The 12,186-nt window shown below is 36.8% G+C and overlaps 1 protein-coding gene across 6 annotated transcripts in view; it reads left to right on the plus strand.

Annotated features, from left to right (window-relative positions):
- The window catches only part of GckIII (Germinal centre kinase III), a 185,842-nt gene that overhangs the window by 91,484 nt on the left and 82,172 nt on the right, over positions 1-12,186 (plus strand). The window contains exon 1 of one of the 6 annotated variants that reach the window (XM_067096470.1): positions 6,429-6,506. The exons of 4 other annotated variants lie outside the window; for them this stretch is intronic. The gene's annotated coding sequence lies outside the window, so the exon portion shown is untranslated. Of the gene's footprint in view, positions 1-6,428; positions 6,507-12,186 lie in introns of those variants that run through there. One more of the 6 variants, XM_067096471.1, reaches the window with a different exon arrangement.

The raw sequence follows: 12,186 nt of genomic DNA on the forward strand, positions 1-12,186 counted from the left end.
ATATGTGTGTGTGTGTGTATGTATATATATCTTTAACACATAGGTTCTATATAGACTATATGTATATATATGCATATATATACATTATATATATGCATACATATTTATCATACATAAATGTATACATCTAATGTATATATATATATATATATATATATATATATACATATATACACATATATATTATAGGTTATATATATAGAAAAAGCAATCTCATTCCAGTCAGTTCAAATTACATAGGAAGACCAAGATGTATATGGTCGTGTTGACCAAGCAGTATAGAATTTTTTCATTACTATCACGCCTTCTGTAATTTTGCCACTTCTTACCAATTTAGATCAACGCTCTTTGACTTTCTAATTATCGTCAGTCCTATTCAGATCACTGCAGTGCCTGTGTTCCTTTGTCTTCGTGTCAACACCCAGGTGTTCAGCCTTCATTCGCAAGCTCTCCACGCTTTCAAAGAAGGTGTATGACGTTACTGGATTTGTAAGGCGTTAATGGAAAGAGACGATCCTATGAATACGAAGACGTGGAAAGATATAAAGCTCGTGTTTGTTCTGCCCGGCGGAAAACCTTTGGTCATTCTAAGGGGACTCTGACAGTCATTGTTTTTCTTTATTCGTTTATTTTTGTTTCTTGACATGTATGAACCACCAAGTGTCGCCGACTAGCAAGTATATGTATCGCCTGATCCGTACCCAGGTGCCGTTTAGGAATGCAGGTTGAGGCTGTCCTCCCTCCTCCCGCCCGCCCGCCTCCTCCCCCCCTCCTCCTCTAGCTGACAGCTGATAGGCAAGTCAGGTTTCTTAAGCAAACCCTCCCCCCTCCTCCCACGTCCCTACTCCCCACCCTTAGCCTCAACCTCCCGGAACCATTGCTTAAGCATACGAGTTATCCCTCCTCCTCCTCCTCCTCCTCCTCCTCCTCCTCCTCCTCCTCCTCCTCCTCCTCCTCCTCCTGCGCTTTTAAGGGAGGCTGGATGAATTGGATAAATTTGCTCATGGCTCGTCTTTTCCATTTGTGCCTTTGTTTATAATCTGTGTGGTTGCCTGAGGCGTGAAGTTGAATATTTTTTCATAGATTGTGTATTTATTTGTCTGTTTACCCTGTTATTGAATTTTGCTTTTCAGTCTATATTAATTTGCGTAGTTATTCAGTGAGTTAATGTTTCTTAAAGTTTGTATTTTGATCAAGTAAATAAAGCAGAAAATCAGTCAATCCGTATTTCTTGATAACATTTACTTTACACTTACGTCTTACCACACAAACGTCCCCGTACGGGGTTCGTGCCGTCAGGGTGCACTGTAGGCATTACTTGAAGTTCTTTGCTGCGTGCCTTCGGCCCCTAGCTGCAACACCTTTCTTTCTTTTTACTGTACCTCCTTTCATATTCTCTTTCCTCCATCTTCCGTTCCAGTCTCCCTTAACAATTGATTTATAGTGTAACTAATTCCCGTTTCAGCGCTGAATGTCCTCATAGGCCCCAGTGCTTGGCCTGTGGCCTAAATTCTGTATTCAGTTCAATTCACGGAGTTTTTTGTTTTTTCTCATAAAATACTGTTATAAGAATATATCAGTAAACGTGAAACTAAAATCAGTCATCAAAAAGAGGGCAAAACTCACAAAAATATTTTCAGTTCAACTCTCTCTCTCTCTCTCTCTCTCTCTCTCTCTCTCTCTCTCTCTCTCTCTCTCAAACACAAACACACACACACGTAACTTGTGAAAAATACCTCTCTCTCTCTCTCTCTCTCTCTCTCTCTCTCTCTCTCTCTCTCTCTCTCTCTCTCTCTCTCTCTCTCTCAAACACAAACATACGCACACGTAAATTGTAAAAAAATACCTCTCTCTCTCTCTCTCTCTCTCTCTCTCTCTCTCTCTCTCTCTCTCTCTCTCTCAAACACAAACATACACACAAACATACACACACGTAAATTATAAAAATACCTCCCCCTCTCTCTCTCTCTCTCTCTCTCTCTCAAACACAAACACACACATGTAAATTGTAAAAAACCTCTCTCTCTCTCTCTCTCTCTCTCTCTCTCTCTCTCTCTCTCTCTCTCTCTCTCTCAAACACATACACACACGTAAATTGTAAAAAATACATCTCTCTCTTTCTCTCTCTTTCTCTCTCTCTCTCTCTCTCTCTCTCTCTCTCTCTCTCAAACACAAACATACACACACGTAAATTGTAAAAATACATCTCTCTCTCTCTCTCTCTCTCTCTCAAACACAATCACAAACACAAACATACACACACGTAAATTGTAAAAAATACCTCTGTCTTGCTAAGCGCATGTGCTACCTGTTCAACCACCAGGTAGGAAGTCGGCGAGTCGAACCCTCAAGTCGCGCATTCTTCGGCGAGATCGTCGGGTCTTACAGATAGATTTAGCAGTCATTCGCTGAATTGCTGATACAGTTATTGGGGCTGGGAGTTTTGGGGGGTGGCTGGAGACTCAGAGTCTCTCTTACTCACAATACAATTTAGGTCTTTCTGCGACGACCTCAAGTGTTTTTGTTTCTTTAGGAAACATAATATGAATTAGTTTTTTTTTTTACAGTGGTAGTTTTGTGATGAGTATTTATGCACGGGCTTACCGCACATTTATGACGTGGACAGTATTATTATTATTAGTATTATTATTATTATTATTATTATTATTATTATTATTATTATTATTATTATTCGCTGAGCAGTGGATGCCGTTTAGTTTGTATTGTAGCTTGCAGATGGCCATATTGTTCAATAAAGTTTGCTTGAGAGAGTGGTCTTCCTCCTAGATATTATTATTATTATTATTATTATTATTATTATTATTATTATTATTTATCACAGTCATCCTATTCGACTGTGTGGTTTTTATAGTGTGGCGTTCCGTGTTGCATCCTGCCTCCTTAGGAGTCCATTTTTATTATTATTTATTATTATTATTATTATTATTATTATTATTATTATTATTATTATTATTATTGCAGGACGGCTTGATTGATATCTGGGCTGGTCGAACATCCCATGACGCTGAAACTGACCAATTAAAAATTTGACCCCCAAGACTTCAATCCAGCCTGCCTGATTTATATAAATACTTGCCCACATTTTAATAATAATAATAATAATAATAATAATATTATTATTATTATTATTATTATTATTATTATTATTATTATTATTATTATTATTATTATTATTATTCAAAACAAGCCCACCACAGGGGCCATTGACTTTTCACATTCAAGCTTCCAAAGAATGAGGTGTTCATTTGAAAGAAGTTCCAGAAGATAATAGGAAGTACAGAGAGAGTTCTTATGCTGTATGTTCGTATCTTGAATCCTGAACTTGGGTATCTTACCAAGACGCGATCTGAATAATGAATATTAACTCGGTAAGGGAGAAAATCATTTGTTGCTGTGGAGTTTCGTTGGCTGTTCTTTTGGCAAAGTTGAGAGCATTATTAGCAATCAGTGTCTCTCTTAAGATTTTATGACTGGCTGTAACTCTGACCCCTGACGCCAGTTCGGTTTTAAAACTTTGTGGTCATACCTCAAGTTTCCTCCCGGGGGGGGGGGCGGTTTAGTGCCGTCAGTGCACCTCATGCGGGGCACTGTAGGCATTACATAAGGTTCTTTGCAGCCTGCCTTCGGCCCCCAGCTGCAACCTCTTTCGTTCCTTTTACTGAACCTCCTTTCATATTCTTTTTCTTCCATTTTGCTGTCCACCCTCTACTAACAATTGTTTCATAGTGCAACTGCGAGGTTTTCCTCTTGTTCCACCTTTCAAACTTTTTAACTGTCAGTTTCGGTTTCAGTGCTGAATGGCCTCACTGGTCCCAGCTCTTGTCCTGTGGCCTAAATTCTATATTCCATTCAAATCAATTCAATTCATACCTCAAGTTGAAATCTACTTGTTTATAACTCAAGATTTGCCGTATTGGAACCTCAGATTTTTTCAGTGAAATCTCGCCTACTTCAGAACTCGAAGCAGGGTACTTGTTTGTTTATTTTTAAAGGAAAAGAACCGCATAATTGTTTTGGATTTGCCTCCAGTGGGTGAATTGTTTTTAGCCGTAATTTTAGTGATTTCCACAAAAAGTTGTTTCCATTGAAGTACGTTTCATAAAAAAAAAAAAAAATATATATATATATATATATATATATATATATATATATAAATATAATAATATATATATAAAAAAATAAATATATATATATATATATATATATATATATATATATATATATATATATATATATATATATATTACCCTTCTGCATCCAGCCTCACGACTTAGTCTAGAAAGGTCACCCTTTGCAAGATTTTCCACCAGTAGCTAAGGTGTTTCCTTAGAGGTTTTCACAAAAAATAGCCTTCATACTGGTGCAGCCAGCATCTCACGACTTACTCTAGAAAGGTCACCCATTGCAAAATTTTCCACCAGTAAGCAGTTTCCTCAAGAGAGGTTTTCACAAAAAAACATAGCCCTTATACTGCTGCAGCCAGCATCTCACAACTTACTCTAGAAGTAGGTCACCAAAGCAAGATTTTCCACCAATGAGCTGTTTTCTTTAAAATAGGTTTTCATAAAAAAAAAATACAGCCTTCATATTGCACCCAGTATCCCACAACTTACTCTAGACTTGTCACCCTATACACCACAGAACAGTCCACGACCTCACAGCTGTTTCCCAACTCCTACACCAAGGCTCATCATCATCAATATCATTTAGCAGCTGAACCCACCCCACCCCCCTCCTTCTGTACCCCTTTTACATAAACTGTGTCATTCACCTGTTGTGGGAAGGGGTGGGAATTGATTTTTCTAAGGTATTAAGTGGTATATATGTTCGTGTTGAACCGAAAGGTTATGCCCAAGCAAAGGCATTTTTGGAAATCTTGTAATTACCTACATTATTCTTCAGATTTGTAGCTTCAAGGATAATCAGAGATTTACTGGAGAAATTCACACCGTCGTGAAAAACTGCTGAATAATAAGAATCCACAATTATATAAAAGAATTGTATTATTTTAATCGTGGATATTCATTATACAGTCAGAGATTTGTTCTTAGTCTGTATAAACTAAATTCATCCGTAGGAAGACCTAAAACTGTAGTTTATTTTCTATAGAAACACTGTCACTGAGTACGAGAGAATAAGATATGAGAGATATTGATGAAAATGAGAGAGATCGCACTGCATCAGGCAATTTGCATATTGCAACGTGGCCGAGTCCACAGAATCGAACACTTGACCCGTTCAGAATTTTAACACGAATAACCTCTGATATTTAGCTTTACTAATTTTAGACTGTAAATTAGTATTTTTAAGATTCTAGGTCTACGTTCAGTGACAAAATATCTCTCTCTCTCTCTCTCTCTCTCTCATTGTGAAAAAATACTATCATGGGAAGCTCTCTCTCTCTCTCTCTCTCTCTCTCTCTCTCTCTCTCTCATTGTGTAAAACACTAATGTCTTGGCTCTCTCTCTCTCTCTCTCTCTCTCTCTCTCTCTCTCTCTCTCTCTCTCTCTCGTCTTTCGTTTTAATGACGAGAGATTTAAAACTTATTATTTGGTCTTGCTGACGTTTTCTAATACCCATTTTCTTTAATGAGTGTTGCTCGGGTGGACTAAAGCATATTATTCTGACTGTCAACAAGAAGGGGGGACTGCTGTGGTCTTTCCCTTTAACATTTTTTCATTTCTTTCGCGCCTGTTGTAATTGATGACGTAATTCTCTTCTTTTAGCCTCTGCGTGCGCTCGTGCACGTTGCCAGAATTAATAGTGAACGCACGAACTAGCATAGTTATGCCGTTCAGATGATTAGAAGCTTATCAAGAGATATGTTTGGTTAGATGTGAGTAATATACACAAGTTTTATTACCCACGGGCCGAAGATAAGAAAAATGATAAGGAAAGGTATTTCTGCTTGTCACTGCCTTCACAGAATTGGGGATTTTAGACTGTTGTAGGATAACAGAGATTATTTTGTGGAAATAGTTTTGATACAATTCTATAACTTGTTCAGTTTGGATATTCAGGAATGTATTTCAAGAACATGTACAGATATTCAGGCATAGATATATGTTTTTGTCTTTCTGTTGCTTATATATTGTTTTATTTAAATTGATTGCTGGCTTGCCTCTCTCTCTCTCTCTCTCTCTCTCTCTCTCTCTCTCTCTCTCTCTCTCTCTCTCTCTCTCTCTCTCTCTCTATATATATATATATATATATATATATATTTATATATATAATATATGTATGTATTAAGATAGGTAGAAATGAGAGAGAGAGAGAGAGAGAGAGGAATGGCGTTTTGTGGTGATTGGTTGCCCAACCCTGCCTTAGCGTATAGAAATGTTTTGAGATAAGGCATATTATCATCCTCTCCGATGTAATTTTATCGGCGCACTGAAATATAAAAAATTAGTCGCATTACATCTCTCGCCCGTTGGTGTTATACATTTTAACAGTGTCTGGCTTTACCGTGACTGGATATTTTGATTGTATAGTGAATTTCGTTGTGGTTTAGTGTATAGGAAACGTTTTCGTAATTGCGGTACCTTCAGTGAGATGGTGTTTTATATGTAACCTGCTTTATTAATGAAAGAGCCTTCGGTAGACTGGTAACATTCTTGCCAGGCTAATTATTCATTGACAGAGGCATCAATAGTCTCATAACATTTCTAGTGAGACTGGTTATTCATTGACAGAACATTCAGTAGACTGATAGCATTTCTAGTGAGGCTAATTATTCATTGACAGCCATCAATAGTCTCATAACATCTCTAGTGAAACCACTTATTCATTGACAGACCATTCAGTATACTGATAACATTTCTTGTCAGACTAATTATTCAATATACTTATAACATTTCCAGTGAGAATACTTACACATTGACAGAGCCTTCATTAGACTCATAACATTTCTAGCGAGACAAAACGAGACAGAGCCTTCATTAGACTCATAACATTTCTAGCGAGACTAAACGAGATTTGTTTTTTGTATGATTCGAGTGCAATCTTTTGTATAAACATTATCATTTATTTCTCGCAACATAATAGCCTCAATTGTTATTCATCACGATTATCTGTAATTATCAAGTGTGCGGTCCCCGCAGAATTATAATTATGCACGCGTCTAAATCCGTTGTACTTTTAACCAGAATCAGTGTGTGGGCCAAATATATTTTTGCGTGGTTCTGTGAAAGACACTCTGTGTGGGTTGGTGTTCATTGTTTGTGCAATTAACCTTTGCGATTTCTTTTCTTGCATAATTAGACTCATTAAGGTTTTTTGATGAAGGGGGAAAGGTTTTGTGGGTTTTGTGAATTAGATTGGCAGAAATGGATTGTCATACTGTTGATATTTATTACGTTTAGTTTTTTTAATTTGTGCAGTGTCTTTTCTGTTTTGTTATAAATATCTCTCTCTCTCTCTCTCTCTCTCTCTCTCTCTCTCTCTCTCTCTCTCTCTCTCTCTCTTCTCTCTCTCTCTGGAAAACTGTTTCCTTAATTTATTATAGGAAAACTGTATATATATATATATATATATTATATATATATATATATATATATATATAATGTATAACATATATTTATATATATGTAATGTATTTAGGCATGCGTATAATTTTTTCAAAAAATATTGGGAAATCCACGTAAGTCGTTGCGTCAAAATTGTAAATTGACGTTAGGCCTATATACAGTAAAAGTACTTCAATTATTACCATTAGAAGTTAGTTTTTTTTTTAACTAAATTAGTGTCACAAAAATCCTTTAATTCTATTTTTATTTTGTTATCAACTCATAAAATCACTGACGGAAAGATCGCCTGCGAGGTGTGACTTATAAGCGGAAGCGTAATGGAGAATAACAGATTAGTTAAGTGTCCCCCTTATCATCCCATCCACTCCATTAAAGAAAACGGGTGTCCACATCGGAAGTGACGTCGTGATGTGCCGTATGTTTGTGGGTCCTTATTGACGATGTGGGTGATGGGTAGGTATGTGATGGTGGGACGTTGGAAGGGGTAGGGGGAGGGGGGTATTGTGTGGGAGGGGGGCTGGGGAGGTCGTTGATTTAAAGGTGTGAAATTTAGGGAGAGAATATCTCGCTCGAAGCTGTTTATTCCAGTTGCAGCTAAGTTACGAAGCTGTTTTCTTTCTCGCCTAGTGCATATCGTTACAAGGCGCTGTCTCTCTCTCTCTCTCTCTCTCTCTCTCTCTCTCTCTCTGAAACGCATAAAGAATTGTAATTATCGTCGTGTTTAGTTTAGCTTGGTGAATATATACAAGTAAGGTATTCATTCCCGTATGTAGGTGACGATGACGTGTTTCTTTTGAGAGAGAGAGAGAGAGAGGAAGAAGAATGTTCGTATTGTAACACTCGCAATAGAAATCTGCATGTTTTTCTTTATACATATTTATATATATATATATATATATATATATATATATATATATATATATATATATATATATATATATATATATATTTGTGTGTATATATATAATACATACCTATACACTGTCATTAGTCTTAACGTTTCCGATTGCATTTATGGATTAAGCTTCGATTATATCAAATTTCCGTTCACTGGCAGTTTTTACGATACCACAAATCTACAATAAATCGTGTCCGCGTTGACTTAAGATTACGTTAAAAATGTCGTGTTTAGCTTCCCTTTCAAACACGTAGGTGTCAAGTTTTTGCTCAATTGAATTTCCTCTCTCTCTCTCTCTCTCTCTCTCTCTCTCTCTCTCTCTCTCTCTCTCTCTCTCTCTCTCTCTCTCTCTCTCGTCACCGATTTGCTAACGATTAGTGAGCGTAAAATATACGTTCATTGTGTGGCCTTTAAAAAAAAAAGGTCCTGTGCTTAGAAGTGAAATTTATAAGTGTGTTTGTTCTTCGAAAAATCTATCTTTCGGTGGTCTCGGTGTAATGTTGTATGAGCAGCGACCGATGAAACTTTAACCACGGCCTGGTGATGGCCTATCCTATATCGTTGCCAGAAGCACGGTAATGGATAACTTTAACCTTAAATAAAATAAAAACTACTGAGGCCAGAGGGCTGCAATTTGGTATGATTGATGATTGGAGGGTGGATGATCCACAGACCAATTTGCAGCCCACTAGCCTCAGTAGTTTTTAAGATCTGAGGGCGGACAGGAAAAAAAGTGCGGACGGACAGACAAAGCCGGCACATTAAAATGTAGAAACTTGTGTGAACTGTGAGGAAAAATTGAGGCACCTCTAAGATTTGATAAAAATTGTGGAAACCTCAGTAAATATTGATGAAAATTGTAGGGGCCTGCTGAAATTTTTTGGGAATAGGGTAGAAACATGCTTATACTTTGAGAGTAAAAATTAGAAGCTCGTATACTTTTGGGGAAAAATTAGGAACCTGCGTAAACCTGTCTGAGAGAGAGGGGGAAACCTGCTTATGCTTTCAGTAAAACCGTAGAAACCTGCTTATAATTTCAGAAAGTAACCTGCTTATACTATGCAAACTAGAAACCGCGTATACTGAGAGAAAAAATAAATTAAGAAACCTGCTGCTTAAACTTTTGTGCTGAATAATTATCTACCTGTGTAAACTTTCAGAAAAAAATGTAGAAATGTGCGTAAACTTTGGAAAGGAAAAAATTAAAAACCTGCTTAAAGAGAGGTTATGTAAATAATGCGTATACTTAATTATTTCTGGGGGTCATTATCTTTATGATATTTACAGTCTCTTGTTTATGTATTTACCGTCGTCCCCAACGGGCTTGTCCACGTCGGGGGTTAGTGCCGTCAGTGCACCTCATGCGGTACAATGTAGGCATTACTTAAGGTTCTTTGCAGCGTCCCTTCGGTCCCTAGCTGTAACCCCTTTCGTTCCCTTTACTGTACCTCCTTTCACATTCTCTTTCTTCCATCTTACTTTCCACCCTTTCCCAACAATTGATTCATACCGCGAGGTTTTCCTCCTGTTACACCTTTCAAACCTTTTACTGTCAATTTCCGTCTCAGCGCTGAATGACTTCATAGGTCCCAGTGCTTGGCCTTTGGCCTAAATTCTATAGTCAATTTCCAACTAAGTATGGTATATTTTATTTTGCTATTTCAAGTTCAATTTAATTAGGTCACCTTATATGAAAAAATAGTTTTTCATTTCTGATCTAAAAGGAAAGAAGGTCAATTTTGTTTTTAGTCGGTGTTTGAAAAATTACGATTTTTATGTAAGGTCTGATAACATAATCAGAATTGATAGCATAATCCTTAGAATTAGGGGAAAAAAACGTGAGAATCTCTCTCTCTCTCTCTCTCTCTCTCTCTCTCTCTCTCTCTCTCTCTCTCTCTCTCTCTCTCTCTCTCTCTCTCAGTATATTCGGACTGAATGCTAGAACTTAGTGTTTGCTTTGGTTATCTCATTTATTTTAATTTTTAATCAAGTGATTATGTCTGTTAGAGTGTAGTACGCACTGCCATTATTATTATTATTATTATTATTATTATTATTATTATTATTATTATTATCATCATCATCATGCTCAGTGGAAACGTAATATTTTTTTAAAGGCAGTGTGAATTCCGTAGCCATGTTATTAATTATTACTTTCAGAAAATATTTCTCACCATTCTAATTGAACGATGGTAAGGAAAGTTTTTTGTGGGAATCTCAATTCATAAAAGTGCTCGAAGTTTGATCGTATTACGAGCTTTACTCGTCCGCTTAATTGCCCTTTGAGCTTTCGTTTTTGGTAATTGAAAGAGACTTTTTTTTTTTTGTTTTTTTGCTGTGAGGCACGCGCACGCACGCTCACACACATACGCGCGCACACACATATGTATATATATGTAAAGCTTTCTTATTTTACAGTTGAAAAGAGACACTTGGCTGAAAGTTACACACACACACACACACACACACACACACACACACACACACACACACACACACACACACACACACACAGCTTTCTTATTTTACAGTTGAAAAAGAGGCACTTGGCACTTAAGCTGAAAGGTACACACAAACGCAAAAGTAAAGCTTTCATTTTTTATAAATGAAAGAGACTTTTTTGCCGAATGTTACACACACACACACACACACACACACACACACACGTGTTCACACCGTTTATGTTGTTTTCAGACTTTTCCTTCTAATTTTCAAATGGTTGATATCATAAAAAATTTCTGTCAAATTTTGACAGATGGACTGTCAAACACGTGGTTCAGTTTGAGAACCATTAGTAGAAATCTAGTTGTGGTTTATTTGATTGGCATCAGAAACGGGGACCATTGTCTTTCTATTTTCCACGAGATCTGAAAGGCAATTGCTTTCAAAACGTAATGGTATTTGTTATCGTTACCTTTCTATCTTAGTGCTGTCTTGCTGTTAAATGTGCTTTCCTACAGCCGATTCTTTTTGGGGGAATTATTTGATGACCTTCAGAGAAGAGAATCCTGTGGTTTGAGGAAGAAATTGCTCACATTCTTCAAAGCAGCATTCGATTGACTTTATTAACTCTCTCTCTCTCTCTCTCTCTCTCTCTCTCTCTCTCTCTCTCTCTCTCTGTTGAGGGCAAAGAATCAGGTCGTCCTTCTGTTGTTATTATTATTATTAGTATTATTATTATGGTTGAGAAAGAAATTACATACATTTTTCATACTTGGCATTCAATTGGAGTCTCTCTCTCTCTCTCTCTCTCTCTCTCTCTCTCTCTCTCTCTCTCTCTCTCTCTCTCTCTCTCTATACTTTTGTATTTTGTGATGTTAGGGTGATCAAGAACTTGTTGAGTGGCAAAACTCAGATTTTCCTTCTCTGATTATTATTATTATTATTATTATTATTATTATTATTATTATTATTATTATTATTATTGTTGTTGTTGTTGTTGTTGTTGCTCAGATAGAGCATTCTTGCGGCCATACTGACATTTAGTGTTTTCATTGCTGCCAGAGTCAAACGGAAATATAAAAAAAAATTCCTTCAAAGATTTATGAAGCCTCGTTTCATGATGGGTCTTGCCTCTTTAAAAAAAAAAAGATCTAGGGTAATAGAAGTAATAACAGAATTATTAGTAGTAGTTGTTGTTTGTTTTGGTGGTAGTTGTGATACCTGCTACTTTCTCTCTCTCTCTCTCTCTCTCTCTCTCTCTCTCTCTCTCTCTCTCTCTCTCTCTCTCTCTCTCTCTCG

Source organism: Macrobrachium rosenbergii, chromosome 53 (assembly GCF_040412425.1).
Source record: "Macrobrachium rosenbergii isolate ZJJX-2024 chromosome 53, ASM4041242v1, whole genome shotgun sequence".
NCBI classification, from domain to species: domain Eukaryota; kingdom Metazoa; phylum Arthropoda; class Malacostraca; order Decapoda; family Palaemonidae; genus Macrobrachium; species Macrobrachium rosenbergii.